Source organism: Mobula birostris, chromosome 9 (genome assembly GCF_030028105.1).
Source record: "Mobula birostris isolate sMobBir1 chromosome 9, sMobBir1.hap1, whole genome shotgun sequence".
NCBI classification, from domain to species: domain Eukaryota; kingdom Metazoa; phylum Chordata; class Chondrichthyes; order Myliobatiformes; family Myliobatidae; genus Mobula; species Mobula birostris.
The window spans coordinates 46170592-46194989 of NC_092378.1; the positions used below are offsets into that span (position 1 = coordinate 46170592).

Sequence of the window (24398 nt, forward strand, 5' to 3'; positions counted from 1 at the left end):
TCATCTCTCCCCACCCACCACTACCTGACCACAGGCAGCATTACACTTGTACTCACGCTACCCCTCGCACCACCAAACCATCACCTAAACAGTCCTTCCAGGTGAGGGTAAGATTCAAGTGCACCTGGCTTAATGCGGCAGGCTTTTTCCACTGAGGTTGGGTGAGAACTAAAGGTCATAGGTTAAGGGTGAGAGGTGAAATATTTAAGGGGAACCTGAGGGAGAATTTCGTCTCGCAGAGAATGGTAAAAGTGTGACACGAGATGCCAGTGGAAGTGTTGGGTGTGGGTTGAATTGCTTTAAGAGGAAGTTCAGATAAGTACATGGATGGGAGAGGTATAAAGAGATATGATCCAAATGCAAATCAATGGGACTAGGCAAAATTACAGTTTGGTACTGATTAGATGGGCGGAAGGGCCTGTTTCTGTAGTACTCTATGTTGCAATGACTCTTCTCCGAAACTCGTCTACTGCATTTCTGCTCCCAATGTGCCCTCTCCTACAACGGCAAGACCAAGAGCACATGTGGCAGTTAATTTATAGAGCATTCTTGCTTTGTCCAAAATGACCATTTCGAGCTCCCAGCTGCATTCTATAAGACATGAGTAGAATTAGACCATTTGGCCCATCAAGTCTGCTCCACCATTCTATCATGGCTGGTATCAGAATCAGGTTTAATTTCACTGGCATATATCATGAAATTTGTTGACTTAGCATCAGCAGTACAATGCAATATATGATAAATATAGAAAAAAATGAATGAATTACAGTAAGTATATTTATGTGTTTTATATAGTTAAAAATAGTGCAAAATCTGAAATAATATAAAAAGGGAGGTAGTGTTCATGGATTCAATGTCCATTTAGAAATCAGATGGCAAAGGGGAAGAAGCTGTTCCTGAATTGCCGAATGTGTGCTGTCAGGCTTCTGTACCTCCTTCTTTATGGTAACAATGACAAGAGGGCATGTCCTGGGCGATGGGGTTCTTTAATAATGGACGCCGCCTTTCTGAGGCAGTACTCCCTGAAGATGTCTTGGATACTATGGAGGCTAGTACCCATAGAGCTGATTAATCTTACAACTCATTATACATCTCAATGCCATTCTCCCGACTTCCCATTGTCATGGTCTGGTCCGTGAAGTCCGTATTCCGGTTCATGGTCCGGTCCATTGATCCTTGCTCCAGGTTTTCCTGTCTGCCCTGTTTCTGTTCTTGTTGAGCTCTAATTGAGACAGCTGATGCTCGTTGGGGCTGGCTGTATAAATACCTTCAGAGACCAGGGCATGGCTGCTGGATTGTTCTTGTCCTTACTCCTTGGATCCCTTGCTCTGCCTTCTGTTTCCTTGCCTGAAGCCTTGCCGGTAACTCTCGCCTCGCCTGAAGTTCTTGTTTCGCCTTGCAATTCCTGAAGCCCTGCCTTGTCTTGCCGGTAACTCTCACCTCACCTGAAGTTCTGTCTTGCCTTGCATTGCCTGAAGCCTTGCCTTGTCTTGCTGTCTTGTCCTGGAGCCACCCCGTACCTAGCTCCCTTCCTGACCCTTGCCTCCGTCGGGTAAGCCAGGCCGTCTTGCCATTACCTGCGGTTAGTTCTGTCCCTTCCTGTCCCCTGCCTCTGTCGGGTAAGCTAGGCCGTATTGCCATTACCTACGATTGGTTCTGTCCCTTCCTGTCCCTTGCCTCCGTTGGGTGGAGTACCGCGCCCTACCCAGTCTCCTGCCTCGCCTCGCCTCGAGCCTCCTGCCTCCATCCTCGCCTCCAGCCTCCCGCCTCGCCTCGCCTCGAGCCTCCTGCCTCCATCCTCGCCTCCAGCCTCCCGCCTCGCCTCGCCTCGAGTCTCCTGCCTCCAGCCTCCCGCCTCGCCTCGCCTCGAGTCTCCTGCCTCCAGCCTCCCGCCTCGCCTCGCCTCGAGTCTCCTGCCTCCAGCCTCCCGCCTCGCCTCGCCTCGAGTCTCCTGCCTCCAGCCTCCCGCCTCGCCTCGCCTCGAGTCTCCTGCCTCCAGCCTCCCGCCTCGCCTCGCCTCGAGTCTCCTGCCTCCAGCCTCCCGCCTCGCCTCGCCTCGAGTCTCCTGCCTCCAGCCTCCCGCCTCGCCTCGAGTCTCCTGCCTCCAGCCTCCCGCCTCGCCTCGCCTCGAGTCTCCTGCCTCCAGCCTCCCGCCTCGCCTCGCCTCGAGTCTCCTGCCTCCAGCCTCCTGCCTCACCTCGAGTCTCCTGCCTCCTGCCTCGCCTCGCCTCGAGTTTCCTGCCTCCAGCCTCCTGCCTCGCCTCGCCTCGAGTCTCCTGCCTCCAGCCTCCCGCCTCGCCTCGCCTCGAGTCTCCTGCCTCCAGCCTCCCGCCTCGCCTCGCCTCGAGTCTCCTGCCTCCAGCCTCCCGCCTCGCCTCGCCTCGAGTCTCCTGCCTCCAGCCTCCCGCCTCGACTCACCTCGAGTCTCCTGCCTCCAGCCTCCTGTCTCGCCTCGAGTTTCCTGCCTCCAGCCTCCCGCCTCGCCTCGCCTCGAGTCTCCTGCCTCCAGCCTCCCGCCTCGCCTCGCCTCGAGTCTCCTGCCTCCAGCCTCCCGCCTCGCCTCGCCTCGAGTCTCCTGCCTCCAGCCTCCCGCCTCGCCTCGCCTCGAGTCTCCTGCCTCCAGCCTCCCGCCTCGCCTCGCCTCGAGTCTCCTGCCTCCAGCCTCCTGCCTCGCCTCGAGTCTCCTGCCTCCTGCCGAGCCTCGCCTCGAGTCTCCTGCCTCCAGCCTCCTGCCGAGCCTCGCCTCGAGTCTCCTGCCTCCAGTCTCCTGCCTCGCCTCGCCTCGAGTCTCCTGCCTCCAGCCTCCTGCCGAGCCTCGCCTCGAGTCTCCTGCCTCCAGCCTCCCGCCTCGCCTCGCCTCGAGTCTCCTGCCTCCAGCCTCCTGCCTTGACTCGCCTCGCCTCGAGTCTCCTGCCTCCAGCCTCCTGCCGAGCCTCGCCTCGAGTCTCCTGCCTCCAGCCTCCTGCCGAGCCTCGCCTCGAGTCTCCTGCCTCCAGCCTCCTGCCGAGCCTCGCCTCGAGTCTCCTGCCTCCAGCCTCCTGCCGAGCCTCGCCTCGAGTCTCCTGCCTCCAGCCTCCTGCCGAGCCTCGCCTCGAGTCTCCTGCCTCCAGCCTCCTGCCGAGCTTCGCCTCGAGTCTCCTGCCTCCAGCCTCCTGCCGAGCCTCGCCTCGAGTCTCCTGCCTCCAGCCTCCTGCCGAGCCTCGCCTCGAGTCTCCTGCCTGCAGCCTCCTGACTCGCCTCGCCTCGAGTCTCCAGCCTCCTGACGAGCCTTGCCTTGCCTCAAGTCTCCTGCCTCCAGCCTCCTGCCTCACCTCGGCTCGCCTCAAGTCTCCTGCCTCCAGCCACCTGCCTCGCCTCGCCTCAAGTCTCTAGTCCCTAGCCTCATGCCTGCAGACTCCTGCCTCCTGCCAAGCCTCACCTCAAGTCTCTAAGACTCCAGTCTCATCCTGCCTGCCAGCCAAACCTCGTCCTTGCCTAGTTCTGGGGTCCGAGCCAGAGGCAAGACCCAGGTACTGGGTCCTTGTCCAGTCTCTGGCTCGGAGTCCGAGCCTGGGCTCCTAGCTCTCTTGTCCAGTCCTGTTCCGGGTTCCTGGTTTTTGTGTCCATGTCCTTGCCCTCACCCTGTATCCTTGTCCTGTCTCTTGTGCTTCAGTGTCTGTGTCTTGCACTTGGGTCCGTTCCCAGCCACCTCCTTATGACACCCATAACCTTTGATCCTCATCAATCAAGAACCTGTCAACTTCCAAGTGACTTGACCTCCACAGATGTCCATGCCAATGAATCTCACAGATTCACCAACCTCTGGCTAAAGAAATTCCTCCTCATCTCTATCCTGAAGGAATGTCCTTCTATTCTGATCCTAGATTTTCCTACTACAATATTGGAAACATCCTCTCCAAGCCCACTCTATTTATTTCTTCCATTTCAATTCCTCTTTGCATTTCCACTCTGACCTGACCATCCTTTCTCATGTTCCTGTCCTGCTCCCCCTCTTGGCTCCATCCTGCACATTTCACCTTATAACTCCCGCTTATCTCCTCCATCTGCTTCTGTTTCCATCTGCCCTTCACTTCACCCCTAATGGTTCCCATTGAAAGACAATAAGACATAGGAGCAGAGTTAAATCATTCGGACCATTGCATCTGCTCCACTATTCCATGTGGTTGACTTATTACCCCTCTCAACCCTGATCTTCTGCCTCCTGCCTATAATCTTTGATGCCCTTACTAATCAAGAATCTATCAGCCTGTGCTTTAAATATTCAGCGAATAAAAGTATATTTATTATCAAAGCATGTGTGCAGTATACATATAAGATTTGTCTTCCCTACAGACTGCCATGAAACAAAGAAAAACCTTACTGTTCTTTACCTATTCGCTAGTACATTGCCCTAATTCCATGTACTCTCATTTTGTTCCTAATCTTGTGTGACACCTTATTCAAGGTCTTCAGAAAACCAATATATACCACACCAGCCTTAACTATTCTGCCAGATGCAACATCAAAAACCTTTTAACAGATTTGGAAAGCACAATTCCCTTTTATAAATTCTTGCTGATTCCTTGGCCAAGATCGAAGCAAAAGTGCTGTAGAAATGCAGGTCTTCCTATCTACTCATTTACTCTGTGTGAATTGAATTGAATTGAACTGACTTTATTTCTTACATTCTTCATATACATGAGTAAAAATCTTTACGTTACATCTCCGTTTAAATGTACAATGTGCAATTTATAGTAATTTATAATAAATAGCATGTACAACAGGATAGTTAATATAATATAGAAATAGAATTGTATCAGCATGAATTAATCAGTCTGATGGCCTGGTAGAAGAAGCTGTCCCGGAGCCTGTTGGTCCTGGCTTTTATGCTGCAGTACCGTTTCCCGGATGGTAGCAGCTGGAACAGTTTGTGGTTCGGGTGACTCGGGTCCCCAATGATCCTTCGGGCCCTTTTTACACACCTGTCTTTGTAAATGTCCTGAATCATGGGAAGTTCACATCTACAGATGCACTGGGCTGTCCACACCACTCTCTGCAGAGTCCTGCGACTGAGGGAAGTACAGTTCCCATACCAGGCCGTGATGCAGCCAGTCAGGATGCTCTCAATTGTGCCTCTGCAGAAAGTTTTTAGGGTTTGGGAGCCCCTACCAAACTTCTTCAACTGTCTGAAGTGAAAGAGGCGCTGTTGTGCCTTTTTCATCACACAGCTGGTATGTACAGACCTTGTGATATCCTTGGTGATGTGTGTGCTGATGAACTTAAAGCTGTTCACCCTCTCAGCCCCAGATCCAATGATGTCAATAGGGGTTAGCCTGTCTCCCTTCCTCCTGTAGTCCACAACCAGCTCTTCTGTTTTTGCAACATTGAAGAATCAGCGTGAAATTTACACAAACATTTTCACCTATTCTGTTACTTCCCTGCCACCTAGAAGAAGTGACAGTTGGCATTATGCACAATCACGTGAAAGGCTAGGAATTTATCATTGGATTGCAGAATCCTAGCACCTATAACTTGAATATTTTGATATCACTCTTGCAACATGGGTAACACTTTATTGCATAGTGCCATGGTATAACTGTTAGACACTCATCAGCTCCATCTTAATTCTCTGCATTTCCAAGATCTATTTCCACCTATATTGCCTTGCCATTGCCAGCCTTATGCCAAGTTACCTATGTTGAACCCGTCACCACTCACAATCCTCTCTGACCAGCTTCCAGCATTTGAATTCTTTATAAACTTGAGTTTATCCAAAACTCTGCATCCTGTTTGTTGTGTGTTCTGCATCCTGTTTACTTGCCACCTTTATTCTCCTTATCAGTGGTTGGAAAGATGTTGGACTCCATTATTAAGGGTGAGGTTTCGGGGTACTTGGAGGCATATGATGAGGTAGGCCAAAGTCAGCATGGTTTCCTTTAGGGAAAATCTTGCCAGACAAATCTGTTGGAATTCTTTGAGGAAATTTTTGAGGTTAACTTGGAATGAAATGAAATATCTTTATTGTCATTGCATAGTACAGTTGTCATGCACCAATACAGCAAAAATGAGTTTGCAATTCTCATACTCAATGCTATAAAACAACAAATGAAATAAATAAACAATAAAGAAATCAAGTAACCAGCCAGTACAAGCAATGTCCAGCAGTACAAAAGCGCAACTCAGATGCATGACGGCCATAAAACCAGTATTAAAGTAGCAATATAACAAATTTATGGATGATGCTTGATCGATTGGTTCAGAGCAATTATTGCTCTGGGGGAGAAGCTATTTTTCAGTCTGGAAGTGCGGGCATAGAAAATTTTATAATGTCTGCCAGATGGAAGAAGTTCAAACAGATGATTGCATGGGTGTGTATTGTCCTTACAGATGCTTGTAGCTTTCCTTAGGTAGCGAGAGCTGTAGGTGTCCTCCAGGGCTGGGAGCTGTGTCCCGATGATCTTCCGTGCGCTAGAGACGACCCGCTGAAGTGCTTTCCTATCAGCTGCTGTACCACTGAGATACCACACAGATGCAGTATGTTAGGTTGGTTGCAAGGAAGGCAAATGCAGTGTTAGCATTCATTTTGAGAGGAGTAGAATATAAAATTAAGGAAGTAATGCTATGGTTTATAAGGTGTTTATCAGACCACACTTGGAAAACTGTCAGTTACTTTGGGTCTGTTATCTAAGAAAAGATGTGTTGGCAATGAAGAGGGTGCAGAGGATATTCACATACATGATCCTGGGAATGAAAGGGTTAACATATGAGTAGCGTTTCTCAACTTTAGCCTGCGTTCACTGGAGTTTAGCAGAATGGTGGGGGGGGTCACATTGAAACCTAACGAATATTGGAAGACCTAGATATGATGAGTGTGTATCTTGACCTGCATATCCCATTGAACGAATGAAGGGGTATTGTCCTTTGCTCCCTTCATAGGCAGCACTCTGTCGGCTGCTGGCATTTAGCTGCCATGGGAAGTGTACATTTAATGACTATGTACCACTGCTGTACAATAAAGCATGAATGGATGCACTGAAATTGTGCCACTAGATATAAAACTTCCCCACACTATTTCAAAAACCTTTTCATCAAATTTCTTGAATTGTTGCATTGCACAATAAAACAGTATGCAGTACTTCGGGTCCAGAGTTACTGTAAAATGCAACAAGAGTTCAGCACACTAGTTAATGGTGAAATGCAGTTACTGGGTTCAGATTTGGGCAGGTATCACAGCCATTTCATGCACTGAAAATCGCAAACGTTATCTGTTGGAGAAAGGTTCCATAAACCTGCCTTTCTTCCCAATAGTTGAGAAAAGCACCATCTCTAGAATACTGGGAAATTCCACTCACCTTCTCCGACAAGGTTAATTATTCTATCAATAGTCTTTGTTTCACTTTTCTCTCTACCTGACGCTACCTTCACGCTACCTGACCTGCTGAGTATGTATCCCTGCTTTAGCTTTACATTATTAAGATAAGATAAAGATTAGCTTTGTTTGCCATATGTATATCAAAACATACAGTGAAATGCATTGTGTGCGTCAGCAACCAACACAGTCCGAGAATAGTCATAGTCATACTTTATTGATCCCGGGGGAAATTGGTTTTCGTTACAGTTGCACCATAAATAATAAATAGTAATAAAACCATAAATAGTTAAATAGTAATATGTAAATTATGCCAGGAAATAAGTCCAGCACCAGCCTACTGGCTCAGGGTGTCTGACCCTCCATGGGAGGAGTTGTAAAGTTTGATGGCCACAGGCAGGAATGACTTCCTATGATACTCTGTGTTGCATCTCGGTGGAATGAGTCTCTGGCTGAATGTACTCCTGTGCCCAACCAGTACATTATGTAGTGGATGGGAGACATTGTCCAAGATGGCATGCAACTTGGACAGCATCCTCTTTTCAGTCACCACCGTCAGAGAGTCCAGTTCCATCCCCACAACATCACTGGCCTTACGAATGAGTTTGTTGATTCTGTTGGTGTCTGCTACCCTCTATGCTGCAGGCAGCTGGCAAGTGTCACTATCCTTTTTGCACCAACACAGCACATCCACAACTCACTCATTTTACAATTTATTTATTTTTGCCTCTTCCTCTGCATTTTTCTCTCATGAATATAACATGTGGCATATGTGGTGGCCATTTAAAATCACATTAATGGAGAAATCTCTCAAGCAGGTCCATCTACAAGAACAAGCAGATGTTTTTAATATGGAGAGCATCCCAAATGATCCAAAATCACAGTCCTGTCTTTGTCCATTTCCTTTTCAGACAGTGAGCACAGAGCAGGGCTGTGAGTTGGTTGAGTATATGGGCAAGAGTTTGGCCTGGATTATCATGTGGGAAAATGTGAGGTTATCCATTTCGGAAGAAAGAATGAAAAAGCAAAATATTATTTAAATAATAAAGTATTGCATTACAAAAGGATCTATGAGTCCCAGTTCATGAATCACAAAGGCTCGCTACACAGCAGAGGCATGTAATACAGAAGGTGATGGAATCTTGACCTAGAACTTGATCTCTTGATCATCATGGTCTAGCATAGCAATTCATAAGCACAGAACACAAGAAGCTGGAGAGAGTAGTGGACACAAGAGATTGTGCAGATGCTGGAAATTCAGAGAAACATACAAAAGTGAAATGGACAGAGTAGTGAACTCTGCCCAATACATCACAAGTACATCTCTTCCCTGCATCAATAATATCTACAGGAGGTGCTGCTTCAAGAAGGCAATATCCACCAAAGGTCCCTACCTTGCAGCTACCAATGGGCAGGAGGTATAGAAGCCTGAAGTCCAACACCACTAGGTTCAAGAACAGTTATTTCCCTTCAACCATTTGGTTCTTGAACCAACCAGCACAACCTTGATCACTACAGTTTAGCAATATTATGACCACTTCAATGACTTTGCACTAAAATAGACTTTTAAAAATTCTAATTGTGTTTCTTGTAAATATTGGCTGAATTTATGCTTAACTTATGCTTTTCTTGTGAATACTACTTTTCTGGTGCTATGTGTTTGTGATGCAAGTAACTTTTTTGTTGCCTCTCCGCACGCATGCATTTGTGCTTATGAAAATAGATTGTCTATTCCAAAGAATGGTGGAGACTGAGTGGTTGCATGCATTCAAAGTATTGACATTATTTGAATTATAAAGGAATCAATCAATCAGTATGGGGAGAGAGTGGAAAGTCACAGACTCGAACAGCATGGAAAGTAGCTTTTCATGTTGCCAAAGGGAGAACTTGCAAACTCAATGTAGACAACACACCGAGGGCCAGTGTTGAACCTGGGTCTCTGACACTGTGAGACAGCAGCTCTACCAGGGCCACTGTGCTGCCTGAACTGACATTGAGGTCAAGAATGGATCTAGTTGAATGGTAGAGCTGCCTCAGAGACTGAATATCCAAATCATTCTCCTGTTTCTTACTAAGAAGGCTCCTACTATTCTCTTCCAAGTTCAGACATGTGAAGGGCAGTTATGGCAACTGAAGCTCTGATATTGTAAGATCAGCTCACTGCCTGTATCAGGAATCCACATCAGGATTGGTCAGGAATGCGTGGTGACACTTGTGGGCTGCCCTGAGCCACACTCTTGGGTGTGTTGGTTGTTAACAGAAAGAACACTATATGTTTCAATGTACATATGGTAACTAAACTTCAATCTTGAACTGAAGCTACACACACAAAATGCTGGAGGAACTCAGCAGGTCAAGTAGCATATATGGAGGGAAATAAACAGCAACATTTCAGTCCGAGATCCTTCATCATTTCCCTCTGTATATGCTGCCTGACCTGACCTGCTGAGTTCCTCCAGCACTTTGTGTGTATTGCTCAAGATTTCCAGTATCTGCAAAATCTTTGTGTTTTGGAACTGAAGCTGGTGTCTTTTTCTACTCTGAATGCTATAATGCTGCACCATGCTGAAGTGCTTAGCCTTTTTGGAAACTTGTTCGTGTGGACTCAGCTTTCTCATAACACTTTCTTTACAAACGGATCAACATCAAAAATTCAGGCACTATTTTTCTCTCACCCTGATCTTTCGTTAGTGGTGGGATAGAGGTACGCCTCTTACCAATGGATGCGTAAGGCGATCCTTCCCTCCGCTAGACTGCAGGTCACCCTTGGGCAAGGTGTAGCACTTGCTTAGCCCCGCCCCCCCCGATCAGGGTTATGTGAAGCTATAAGAGCAGGTGGTGGATGGTCATGTGAGCAGCTGGTGCATACCACAAGTCCTGGTTATGTGACCACTCACACCAGGCAGACAATCTCTGAAGAGTATTGATAATAGCAGAGGTCACCAGTCTTATAAAGATATTGCCCAGGAGAAGACAATAGCAAGCCACTTTTGTAGAAAAATTTGCCAAGAACAATCATAGTCGTAAAACAATGGTTGCCTCTATCATACGATACAACACATAATGATGATGATAATCTTTTTAATCTTGTTTAGCAATGCTTTTGATAATGATGTTTTCTTACTGAATTGAACAATGAATCATCTGGGTTGCTGTTTACTTCAATCAATCATAATTTTACAAATCTGCTCCACAGAGACTCATAATTGATGACCTAAAACAGAAGGATTATCACTACTTCAAAGCTTCACCAGTATTGTTAAATGTTTGTCCTCAGCTTTTACTTGTTAGGTCTTATTTCTTCTATTTCAGGATGCATTGAAAATATAGTGATTCTACAATGTATAATGAAAGGACCAAAATGTGTATGGTTCACTGAACCTTCCCCCATCATTTTCTTCCAGGAGATGAGTGGCTAAACAAAGTGTCACATGTAGAAGAAGATAAATGCTAGAACATGAACCATTTTACTGGAAAGAATTGAGGAATGTTCTACTTTCTACTTGGGGAACTCAGCAGGTCAAGCTTGATCCTCTGATTTCCTCTAGCAGACTGTTTATTGCTCCAGGTTCCAGCATCTGTAATCTCGAGTCTTCATTTTTCTATTAAATGTGGTAAAGTTATTTTTACTGTCTGGTCCCAGCATCAGATTGGGTACAAGAAGATAATTCTGATTTGATACCCTTTTTCAAGAAAGTTAGGGATTCAAACATTTCAACTCCTCACCTCCCCATCTCCTTTCCTCTGATATATTAAGGTACAGTGTCCAATTTTCAGCTGACACTTTCTAAATCCAAAGCATTAAATGTTCTTCAGTTGAAAGATTTACCAATTTGTGATTGTGTTAACTAAAGAGACTAGTTATTTGCTGCATCCAATGTGCGCTGGTTCATGTTCAAAAGTTCAAAGATCAAGGAAAATTTATTATCAAAGTATGTAGATGTCACCATGATTCATTTCCTTGCAGGCATTCACAGCAGAGCAAAGAAATACAATCGAATCAATGAAAAACTATGCCCAACATCTGACAAACTACCAAAGTACATAAGAAGACCAACTTTGCAAATAACAAAAATAAGGTCAGTACATAGATAAAACTGAGAACATGAATTGTGGAGTCCTTGAAAGTGAGTCCATAGCTTGTGGAATCATTTCCATGTTGAAGTCAGTGAACTTCATGTGAACCAAGCTGGTTCAGGAGTTGAGGGGTTTGTATATTGGTTATAAGGACAACATAATTATTGAACTGCATGCAGTGAGCACCAATTCCAAACAAAGAGAATGAACACAGAACAGACCTTGAAATCTCAAAGACTCACACTCCGTATATCCACGGGAATGGTACCGGAGGATTAGAGGGAGGCGGATGTTGTCCCCTTGTTCAAAAAAGGTAGTAGGGATAGTTCGGGTAATTATAGACCAGTGAGCCTTACGTCTGTGGTGGGAAAGCTGTTGGAAAAGATTCTTAGAGATAGGATCTATAGGCATTTAGAGAATCATGGTCTGATCAGGGACAGTCAGCATGGCTTTGTGAAGGGCAGATTGTGTCTAACAAGCCTGATAGAGTTCTTTGAGGAGGTGACCAGGCATATAGATGAGGGTAGTGCAGTGGGTGTGATCTATATGGATTTTAGTAAGGCATTTGACAAGGTTCCACACGATAGGCTTATTCAGAAAGTCAGAAGGCATGGGATCCAGGGAAGTTTGGCCAGGTGGATTCAGAATTGGCTTGCCTGCAGAAGGGAGAGGGTGGTGGTGGAGGGAGTACATTCATATTGGAGGAGTGTGACTAGTGGTGTCCCACAAGGACCTGTTCTGGGACCTCTACTTTTCGTGATTTTTATTAACGACCTGGATGTTGGGGTAGAAGGGTGGGTTGGCAAGTTTGCAGACGACCCAAAGGTTGGTGGTGTTGTAGGTAGTGTAGAGGATTGTCAAAGATTGCAGGGAGACATTGATAGGATGCAGGAGTGGGCTGAGAAGTGGCAGATGGAGTTCAACCCAGAGAAGTGTGAGGTGGTACACTTTGGAAGGACAAACTCCAAGGCAGAGTACAAAGTAAATGGCAGGATACTTGGTAGTGTGGAGGAGCAGAGGGATCTCAGGGTACATGTCCACAGATCCCTGAAAGTTGCCTCACAGGTGGATAGGGTAGTTAAGAAAGCTTATGGGGTGTTACCTTTCTTAAGTCGAGGGATAGAGTTTAAGAGTCGCGATGTAATGATGCAGCTCTATAAAACTCTGGTCAGGCCACACTTGGAGTACTGTGTCCAGTTCTGGTCACCTCACCATAGGAAGGACGTGGAAGCATTGGAAAGGGTACAGAGGAGATTTACCAGAATGCTGCCTGGTTTAGAGAGTATGCATTATGATCAGAGATTAAGGGAGCTGGGGCTTTACTCTTTGGAGAGAAGGAGGATGCGAGGAGACATGATAGAGGTGTACAAGATAATAAGAGGAATAGATAGAGTGGATAGCCAGCGCCTCTTCCCCAGGGCACCACTGCTCAATACAAGAGGACATGGCTTTAAGGTAAGGGGTGGGAAGTTCAAGGGGGATATTAGAGGAAGTTTTTTTACTCAGAGAGTGGTTGGTGCGTGGAATGCACTGCCTGAGTCACTGGTGGAGGCAGATACAGTAGTGAAGTTTAAGAGGCTACTAGACAGGTATATGGAGGAATTTAAGGTGGGGGCTTATATGGGAGGCAGGGTTTGAGGGTCGGCACAACATTGTGAGCCGAAGGGCCTGTACTGTGCTGTACTATTCTATGTTCTATGTTCTATGACTGATGTGAAGGTCTCTTCCTCTTGCTGTGTCCTGTTGAGCGTAGTGCCTGTTTAGCGTTCATTTTGAGAAGACTGGAATATAAAGGCAAGGATGCAATGCTGAAGATTTGGTCAGACCACATTTGGAATATTGTGAGCAGGTTTAGGTTCCATAAAGGATGTGCTGGCATTAGAGAGGGTTCAGAGGAGATTTCCGAGAATTATCCGGGAATGACCGTGTTAACATATGAGGAGTGTTTGATGGCTCTGGGCCTGCACATGGTGGAGTTTAGAAGAACGAGGGGGATCTTATTGAAATCAACCAAGTATTGAAAGGCCTAGATAGAGTGGATATAGAGAGGATGTTTCCTATAATGGGAGAGTCTAGGACCAGAGGGCATAGCCTCAGAATACAAGGACACCCCTTTAGAATAGACATGAGAAGGAATTTCTTTAGCTAGACGGTGGTGAATCTGTGGAATTCCTTGCCTCAGAAGACTGTGAAAATCAAGTCACTGGGTATATTTGAAATGGAAATTAATTGATTCTTGATTAGTGGGGGTGAGGAATGTTACAGGGAGAAGGCAGGAGAATGAGGTTGAGAGGGAAAATAAATCAGACATAATTGAATGGCAGAGCAGACTCGATGGGCCGAATGGCCTAATTCTGTGCCTATATCATATAATCTCTCTAACTCTGTACTCTATATACTTTTCCACTCTGACCTTACCTGCTATGATGCAGTTCCAAAGCTAAGATCCATCTTCCTTTCAAAAATATCCCTGTCTTTCACTTATTTGTCAGTTGGTATCCTCCTGTGCAGATTCAGCCACCCTTTATCAATCTTGTTTATTCTTACAGTGAGCCACTCGTCTCATAGCGCTCTTTTTGCAGATAATTCCTGTTGGAGGAAGTAAGTGAGTCCAATGTGGGCCAGAAGGCAGCTGAGGGGTTGGGCAGGTGGGCCAACTAGGAGGTGAGGTTCTCCATCTGCTTCTCACATAGGGTGACTCTATCCTAGCGATGCATGGCTTCAAGCTTCAAGGTACAATCCTGAATGCTCCCTCTGCTCAGTGAGTAGGGCCTCAGAGTCAGAGAGGATGTTGTATTTCATTAAGAAGGCTTTGAGAAATCTGTTCTCCTGAGAATCTCATCCCATAACATATCTTAGCATAGAGGCATCAAGTCATGAGCCATGTGGTATCTTACTGTCAATTGTCTAGAATTCTATGGTAAATATGCTTTACTTCAGTAACATGGCATTTTGAATGGTACAACACCTATTTTGTTCCCTTCATCTCAATCAGTTTTGGCCCTGCCTCATCAGTACATTTCTGTCTCTTGTTCTGTCCCAAACTACTGATTGTCTGTTCCAAGCATTACAGTACAGTATCTATCAGTGTGCTGCCTGCAAGTTCTAGACATAATTCTGTTTTACTGCTGTGATGGTACTGGGCTTGCTGATCGGGAAGTTCTAAACTCCAAAAGAAGATCTTAAACACTATCTAATATAGATAGCTATTGGTAATCTCACTAAAGGGAGGTTATATTGTATCTACCTACTCTTCAAATACCAGTTCACATCCCTCTTTATCCTTCATAGTGTGTTTACCTGCCAATACCCATTATTTGAACAATGGGCGACTCCTTCTTTCCAAGGAGGAGATGCTTCCAGTTAACGAAGTAGTTTAAACACAGTTCATTTATTCTTAGTGATGCGTGTTTAAATCTATGGGCAACATTCTTACAACACAAATTACAAACGATTTCTAAAATAGAAAGGATTTCCAAAACAGAGATATAATCCTATAGCTAAAAAGACAAACCAATGAGTTGCAGAGAAACAAATTATCTGTTGCAGAAATCGAAGGCAGAGGAATGGATTCTCATCACCCTGAATTTCTTTCGTTCTTCTTGCTGTTCTTCACCATTCCTAACAAGCCTGACTGCTCTCTACATTTATACTACTTTTTCTGCCACTTAGGTATCTTCACACGCATGTGTTATTTCTTTGGATACCTTTTTACACAAATGGTCTAAAATCTTCTGGAGACAGAGTTCGTAGGTTCGCACAGTTAATGCTGTCAGTTGACTGAGCGCACAAAACTTCCAACTAGTAATACATCAGCTCTTTAATGTGCTAAGTGATAGCATCAATCTGGTCTGAGAGCTTCCTTGAACTAAATAACTTAGCCAGTGTTGTCCAGTTTCAAACAAGCCAAGTAACATAATCCCATTGTTTTACACAGTGTCTCTTAAGCAATCTGCCCAGATGCTGTGGAGCAGCATCCTGTGTTCTATAGAGCGGTGATGCTTGTCTGCAAAGCCGTCTTTTAAACTTCAGACTGGTTATTGCTCGTCACTTACATTAAGAACTAAATGCTGGCTCCCATTTACAGCAAGTAGCTGAACAACATATGGGTTATGCACACAAAATGCTGGAGGAACTCAGCAGGCCTGACAGCATCAATGGAAAAGAGTAAACAGTCGATGTTTCAGGCTGAGACCATTCATCGGGACCCGAGGACTGAAGGGTCTTGGCCCGAAACATGGACTGTTTATTCTTTTCCGTAGATGCTGCCTGGCCTGCTGAGTTCCTCCAACATTTTGTGTGTATAACTTTGATTTCCAGCATCAGCAGATGTTCTCTTGTATGGGAAAGAATATGGGTTGGGAGTTCAACTTACTCACAGCAACTCTTTGATCTCTAGAAATTTCAGCTGCTGTGTTAGAAAGCTGAGTTTGGCAAGAAAAAAAGAAAAGTCCCCTGGCCCTGGATAGTGAATACCTATCACAGTACTTTATTTAAAGTCAGCAATAGTTTTGATTAAATTGACCATCATGCTTTGATTCTTGACCTCACACTATCTTAACAGAGTTAATGCAAGTTGCTCTTGTTTCAACAATCTTCACAAAACTGTTGCATTTCAGCAACAATAGTAAAACAGATCTCATAACTCCAGCGTTGTTTGGTCTTTTATTTTCTCAATCCAACTCTCATTTATTTACTATTATTTTGATCTCTTCCATACAGATCAGTTGTGAACGATGGGCATTTATTACTTTCTTTTAGACAACAGCAACAATGTTTGCACCTCTTAAATTAATAGACTTACATTACCGCTCCTGCCATTTATTTGCAACTTAAAGCACACTTGCTTTCTTAGCTTTCCTGTTTTAATGGATGATGAGTTATCTGAAACATTGACTCCATTATTTTTTCTGATATTTCAAATTCCTGCCATCTGCAGTCCGCCAGTCCTACTGAAGGGATTTGGCCAGAAACATCGACTGTTTATTCTTCTCCATAGATGCTGCCTGAGTTGCTGAGTCCTTGCAGCATTTTGTGTGTGTGCTCTGGATTTCCGGCAGCTTCAGAATCTCTTATGTTTATGATCTGCAGTTGTTCACTTTTAAAAACTAAAGACAAATCTTGCTAGCATGATTGGCTTTAAAGTCAGAGCGGTTCCTCATAACACCCTCTTGTGTAATCAGCAGGTAGTACAACAGAACCTGGAGAAACACTTGAACCAAACTTATCATTGAGAATCCTGGCCCTTTGAAGAGTAAATTAATTGATTGGGTGGTTTCATTTATTTCAGTAGCATTACATTGAAAGTGTATGTTCGAGTAGTGTAGTCATTAGTGGAAAAAAATCTTCTTCAGGTCAGGCAGCATCTGCAGAGGGAAGTGGGCAGTGGCTTTAAGTATTGAGACCCAGTTCAGATGTAAGGTCTTTACTTGAAACACCAAATTATTTTCCTCTATAGATGCTGCCTGACCTGCGGAGTTCCTCCAGCCATTTGCTCCAGGTGCCAGCATCTGCACTCTTGGGTCAGTAGTTAGTGCTGCCGCCTAAAAGCTCTGGTGATCGAGGATGCTGTCTTCCTGGAATTTGCATATTCAATCTGGGACCACGTGGGTTTCCCCAGATGATTTAATTATCTCCCACATGTCAATGATATGTGGTTTGAAATCCACTGTAAATTACTCCCCAGTGCAGGTAGTTGGAAAAAGAGTCAATTGTCAATGGGCATTTGAGACAGAATGAATTGCAGGGCCAGAGAGATATAGGAATGGGGAAATGGAGAAATAGGGAATGATCATTTGGAACTAGTATGGAGTCAATGGGTTGAATGGTTATAATAATTAATTGGCAATACTCTGATGACTGAACTCATGCTTACCTTCTCTCCTACTCAAGCACAGACCCAGCCCAGCCCTGGGCAATGTGCTTTCCTCTGCAGCACTTGAACAAAGTGTAACTAGTGTAACTGATTCAGCACAGCTCCTGGTGTGATTGAAGTCTGGAGGGGTGGGTAAAACAGCCAGTGTTGGCAGTGCAATGACTATACTTCATGGTGTTCCACACCTTCACAGCTCATACGCCAAGTAGCTAAGAAATCAGCAGCTGTCATTCTTTGGTGTTTATTAATACCTAATAGTGGGAATAAAAATCACCAGTAACAATTTACATGGAACAGCAGAGGAGGATCTCAAAAGCAGCAATGAGATGACATAATTTGCATTTGTGAAGTTAGTTGATTTGGACTGGATACAAGGGAAATATTGAAGGCATTTCCTTCAGATGCATGTAATGGAGTAACTTTCATTCAATTGAAAAGTCAAACAGAGTCATAAAGTCATAGAGTAGTACAGCTTGGAAACTGGCCCTTTGGCCAACTTAGTCCGTGCCAGCTTGGTTTCTCGGCCTAATCCCATCTATCAGTACCCGGTCCATTGCCCTCCATATCTCTCTTATCCATTTACCCATCCAAATCTCTCTTAAGCGTCACAACTGAACTCACATCTACCACTTCTGCTGGCAGCTTGTTCCACACTCGCCCCTCTCTACAAGTGAAGAAGTTTCCCTTCACATTCCCCTTAAATATGTCATCCTTCAATATAAACCTATGGTCTCTAGTTCCAGTCGCAACCAACCTGAGGGGGATAAAAACCTGCAAGCATTTACCCTATCTATACCGGTCATAATTTTAGAAGAAGCTAATACAATAAGATGATCTCTTGACATCACAATCCATCTCAATATGATCTTGCGCTTTAATATTCATCTGCACTGCACTTTCTCTATAACGTACATTTTATTCTACATTGTTATTATTTTACTTTGTTCTATCTCAATGCATTTTGTAATGGTTTGATCTGTATGAACGGTATGCAAGACACTCCTCACTAGAATTATAAGTGGCCCTAGTGAGAGTATACTTGCAATATTGTATATAGATTTAGACTTCAGACTCAAGACAGAATATACTTGCAACAGAGGAAGTGTAACAAAGGTTTAGAAGATAGACTTCTGGAATGGGAGGGCGAGGGTAATCCTGTTGGAAAAGGCACAATAAACTCTATGCTCTTGAGGTTTGTAAAATAGAAGGTGATGTTACCGAAAAATATAAAATCTATAAGTGGCTTAGGAGGATGATGGCGCCGAACGGTGACTCCTTTGTTTGCATCTTTGGAAACAGCTCTATTTCTATCTTTGATATCTCTTTTTTTTCCCCTTTCAAGATTCTTTTGAAGACTCTGACCTGGAGTTCCACACTGACTTTGGTTCTTTGCGGAAGTGGGACACAGTCTTGGAGCCTCTCGGCCAGCCGCTTTTCGATTTGCCAAGGATGCGGCCTGGAAGACTAACGCACCTTCACGGTGCCGGATTTTCATGGCTCTGGAGGTGGGTGGATTCAAGACCAGTGCTGCCGCCTGGTGTCTTGTGGGAGAAAGAAGATTGTAGGCAGCAAGCTGGCTGCTGGCTGTGTGCCCGGAGACCCAAGTTCTTTGGGCACAGAGCTCGAGAAAAGCGACGCATCAGATTTTTAACACCGTAAATCAGCGAGTTGTTTTGTTATGTCTCCCCACTCACTGTGAAGTGGGGACGCCTCTTTTTCCTTATTAGGGAGAGAGAGAGCGTGTGGTATGTTGAATTACTGAGTGAATGACTAGTCTTTGGAGTATTGCAAGCCTGTGTCTTCACTGATGTTTTGCTGCGCGCTTGAGTGCTCGATGGTGGGTGCCGATGCTTTTTTGCTGGTGGGGAGGGGTGGTCATCGCTCTGCAGCTGCTTATGCGTGGGAGGGGAGATGGGGGATCTTTGGGATTCTAACATTTAACTGTTAATCATTCTTTGAGGCACTCCTCTGATTTTGTGGATGTTTGCAAAGAAAAAGAATTTCAGGACATACATTGTATACATTTCTCTGACATTAAATGTACCTATTGAAATCTGTATGGTTGGTGCAAGGATAATCTTCCCCCACTGGGGTGTCCACAACCAGAAAAATTAGAAATGGGCCTTTCGGGTAAAGAAGAGAAGCAATTCCTTCACTGAGAAGAGGTAAATCCTTGGAATTCTCCATCCAAGAGGTTTGTGGAGGCTTGGTTACTGAGTGGTGATTGATAGAATTCTATATACTGAGGGAAATGTGGGAAATGAGGTTAGTGCAGGGAAGTCATGCTGTAATGCAGGGGGTTCCCAACCTTTTGAAGGCATGGACCAATACCATCAAGCAAGGGGTCCGTGGATCCCAGGTTGGGAACCCCTGCTGTAGTGAGAGATCAGTCCTGACCCGGTTGAAAGGCAGTGCAAACAAAGGGACCAGTGGTCTATTCCTACTTCGCTTTCCTCTGTTTTATGTTCAAGGAGGTTTCAAATTCATGAGGTTGAACACTTCTGTGCGTTGCACTACTGTTTATCTTTTTCGGGGGGAGCTTTGTGTTGGAATAGAGGTACTACAACAACCAAAGCTCCCATAGAAAGGGCAGGAACTAAATTTCCTGGCAGGTACTTGGACACCCAGAAATGTGTGAATAATTGCTTTATCTTCAGTTAAGCAAGTTCTCAACCCTAGTCTTTTGCTGGAACTGTGCAAATTCTAAGACACTGGCTCCATTTATCTCCTGTAATGGTTATTTCTACCTTTTAGTTTGCTCCTGCAAATGTGTATGTATCTGTGTGTGTGCATTAAGAGATCAGAGAATCTCTGTGAAAGCAATGGAAGGAGCACATCACCTCATAATCCATTACTGCACTGAACACCTACTCCACCTAATTCGGATTAATCTGCAGTTCCAATACTGGCTTCCTTAGCTAACTCATAATCCAACAAACTGAAATAAAACTAAGTAGTTCTCGATCCCAAAGGACTGCCTAAGAAGAGGATGCATGTGCTTCATTGCTTCCTTTAGTTGATAGCATTCTGTCCTCTTGAGATAGAATACCATGTGTTTAAAGATACAAAAACTGAGTTTACTCTTTAGTGAAGTTCTAAAGGGGTGCTACACTATCTTTTGGATGAGGGAGAAACCATTTACAGTACCTGCTTGGGTAAAAGCATAAACCCAGTGGGTTGAGAACCATTTGAAAGACATGATGTTAGAATAATTGTCTTGTCCAACATTCATCTATTCACTAACATGACAGAAAAAGAGATCAGAGGCATATTTCCACCCTGTGGGATCCTGCTGTGTAGACTGGCTGCCTCACCACCTGCAGCTGGGTCACACAAAATCACTTCAGTACATACTAATGTGATGAAAGATATAACAAGATTTTTCTTTCTTTCCCATTTTGTGTATCGAAGTTATAACATCTTCAGCTTCCGTAGGAAGCCTTAATACCGGAGCTGATTTGTGTGTGCACTCTCAACAGATGTTGCCTGACCTGCTGAGCCTCTTCCATTAATCCTTTCAATCATGTCTTAGTTCATTTGAGGAAAAAATTCCCTGCATAGTAAAAAGCATGACATCTCAAACCACTGGTGCTTCATCAAAGGATCCCTCTTCCAAAATAAATCTCTGTGATTAAATAAATTTTGATTCCTCATTTTCTTTGACACACCCTGAAGATTTGTTGTTAAGCTTGATCATTTGATATCTCTTGTATCCAGCTTGCATATGTTACATGCTTCTCTGTATCCTTTAACACTAATGGCTTCAGAGGGAGAAAATTCATTGAAAAACTGATTTGCATTTTTAAAGGTGAACTTACCATAGAGAACAGAGAAGGTAAGTTTTCTGCATTGTATCTGCCTCCAAATACCCTTTTGGATTCAAAGTTAGTGTTACCAGCTGGTGTTGCATTGTCCCTGGTAAACCTTCATAATACAACACATAAGCTGAGAAACTCTCTCAGAGAGAAGTTTTATTTGAGCTATATACATAAAATAATTAGCTCAAATCCTTTCTTCTATATGGACTGAATGTAGATACACAGAAAGCACTTTTCTAGGGATGTGAGCTGGACGGAGATGAAGCCATTTTGTATACTGGTAAGAAAATGAGTGACATAATGCATTAACTTGGCTATATTAGAGATAGAACCATACTGGTCAGAAACTTAAGTCATTTTTATGCCTGTATTTGGTCTCCATACACATGACATGTGCATATACTTGGTAGCTACTGGTAATGTCAAATGTCAAGAGATAGGAAGTAGTAACTAGTGCACAGAGACTGAGGCCTGACTCAATCTAGCCTGTTGTTCAAGATAGTTTAATGTCATTTCTAGTACACAAGTGTAAAGGAGAACAAACTAATTGTTACTCCATATAACACCCTGGTTAAGATTTTTACTGCTAAGTTGTAGATGTTTCATTTTAGCAGTTCTGTAAGAGCAGTCTGTTCTGCTTTCAGCCTGTTTGAGCTTGAGCTAAGCTAAGGGACTTTGTTGTTAAACTTAGGAATGTTGTGTCAGCCAATCAGGTTGGTGGAACTGGAAGAAGGTTCCAGAAAAAGCTGGGCAGAGAGGTTTTTGTGACAGACACTGGTGTGGGTCGAGGTCTTTTTGGTGGGAGCTGGGAGAAGACAGGAGGGGAGATGGTTGAGGATGGTGTCCTTGTTGCACACGTTGCTTCGTGCAGATGAATGGCTTCAAGGAAGAAGGACCAATACTTGCGTGGGAGAACCCATTTGTTCGAGATGGCTTTTGAGTGACATTCCGAAGGTGGTCTGTGCTTTCTTGCTGACCATGGGTGAGCTACAGACAACTTCAAGATGATCTCCAACTTACGTGCACATTTGGACTGGGTTAATTATGATGGTCCCCCTTGTTTTTTTCTTTCTTTTCTTTAGTAACTGTTTGGTAAGTTAACATTCATAAATATACAAATGTATTTTCTTTATAATTGTATGCAGTGTACGGTCCGTTATTTGTTGCCGACAGGCAATTGCGTGAGGGCAGTTAATTACACAATATTCACACAGATCGGGGTTCGGGTGGGTGAGACATCCCAACCTCACAGGTTTGGCAGGACCCAAGTCATATTGACCCTAGGCGTCTAGAGTAATGAGCCACATCTCCAGAGACACCCAGGCAAAGGGAGTTTCATCCGCATCCGGTGCTGGGCAAAAAAAACAGTAAGATAAAGAGCACCATAATAATAAAAATCACAATAAATATAATAGCTTATATTGTCACAACCACGGATTCGGCAGCGCAGCAGATACAGCAATTGCACTTGTGAATATGCACACGGCAGCTAATTATTATTTCATTTTGATAGTATTTAACTTCACTCTTTCCGTTGTAGTGCTTGTTGAGACTTGAACCCAGCACAACAATGCTTCGCTGCCTGCTTGCATTCAGCCTCAACTGAGAAATTAGACTGTTGAATCAACTGACTCTGAGGGCTAGCGGTATTCGTTTTATATTTAGTTATTCCTTTCAGCTGCAGTGTGGGCTTCATTTTCCGTTTGAGAGTTTTAATTAACAGCCCTGTTTGGCCTAGCGTTTATTGTTTTCCCTCTAACTCTGTTCGCATTAAAGTCTGTGAAATATCGAACTGCTTCATGTCTCTTGCTCCCAAATTGGACAATATCTGAATGGTGGTTGGGGGTGTGGAGGGGTGAGGTAGTAGAGGGAGGTGTTGATCAGCCTTGCTGCCAGAGGGAAGTAGCTGTTTCCAAGTATGGTGGTCCAGGCCATAACATCGCCCGTGCACTTGGCCTTGAAACACCTAGAAAACAAGGAGACTTGTGTTAGAATGCTATTTCTGGACTTAAGTTCAACATTCAACACTATACCATAGCATCTGCCACAGAGTGGTTCTGTCGGTAAGCATATTGGTGAATGTCCATTGTGACAGGAATGGAGTTTTTGATATGTGCCAATACTAGCACTTCATGATTGGCATCAGTGCCACGGGGCAGGAGTTGTTTAGTTCTGACGGTGTAGAGTTCTTTAATACGGGGATGATGGTGAGTGATTTGAAGCACGTGAGTTCAGCAGTCTGGATAAGTGAGGAGCTGAAGATGCCTGTGAAGACATCAGTGAGCTCCTGTGGACACACCTTGAGTACTTGGCCTGGGATGTTGTCTAACCTGACCATGTTATGGGGGTTGACTCTCTGCAGAGTCCTTCTCACGATTGCTGCTGTTACAGACCGGCTGCTTACCAGGGATGGGGTAGCTTTCATGGCCAGTGTTGTGTTGCATGCCTCAAAGTTGTTCAGAGCATCGGGAGGGAGGCATCACTGGTACAATCAATGCTCTGTAGTTAGTAATATCCATGATGCCCAGCAACATAGTTACTGGGCAGGTGTCCCTGAATTTTTGCGTGTAGGTGGTCTTTGCCCTCTTGATACCTAAGATGAGATTTCTGGCTGCTCTGAGAGTTGGCCTATCTCCAGACTTGAAAGGCAGCAGCTTGGGCTTTTAGAAGGGAGCATACCTTAGCTCTTGAAGTACCAATGTCAACTACCCACTTATTGATGTAGCCTTCATCACCTCGAGTTAAATACCTGTATATACTTTGGGCTCTTGGATATAGCTTTGACTCTAGGTTAGGGGTATGGAAGTACTACTCCTGGTGTGTTTTTATTTTTGGAAGGGTTTTTTGTGTTTCTCAACGGGTTATTACAGCACATCTATTTGTTCGAGTTACAGTTTGTGTTGTGCCACGACCATACAGCATATTTTTCTGTTAAGCAGCAGATATGACATGTAATTCGCATATGCACAGCACTGGTGAGACTAAACTTGTCAGGTGGAATGTACAAGGGATGAATAGTCTGCTGAAGAGAGGGACGGTGTATGCACATCTTCGTACACTCAAAGCTGATATTTGCTTACTCCAAGAAACGCACATTAAGAAAACAGCAGCGAAAGTGCTTTGTCCTTCCTGGGCATCTCAGGTCTACTAGTCGAATTTTAGTACTAAAACTAGAGATGTTGCAATCCTAATTTAAAAAAACCATACCGTTTATTCACACACAAACTATCGCTGACCAGAGGGGCAGATATGTAATAGTAAGTGGAATATTAAATTCTAT

At 44.3% G+C, this 24398-nt stretch overlaps 1 long non-coding RNA gene across 2 annotated transcripts in view; it reads left to right on the forward strand.

Moving 5' to 3' along the window:
- Positions 1 to 24398, forward strand: part of LOC140202729 (uncharacterized) — a 91297-nt gene that overhangs the window by 52010 nt on the left and 14889 nt on the right. Inside the window, exons 4-5 of one of the 2 annotated variants that reach the window (XR_011887177.1) lie at positions 11316 to 11427; positions 18643 to 18805. This is a non-coding gene — a long non-coding RNA (uncharacterized lncRNA). Of the gene's footprint in view, positions 1 to 11315; positions 11428 to 18642; positions 21127 to 24398 lie in introns of those variants that run through there. The other variant, XR_011887176.1, reaches the window with a different exon arrangement.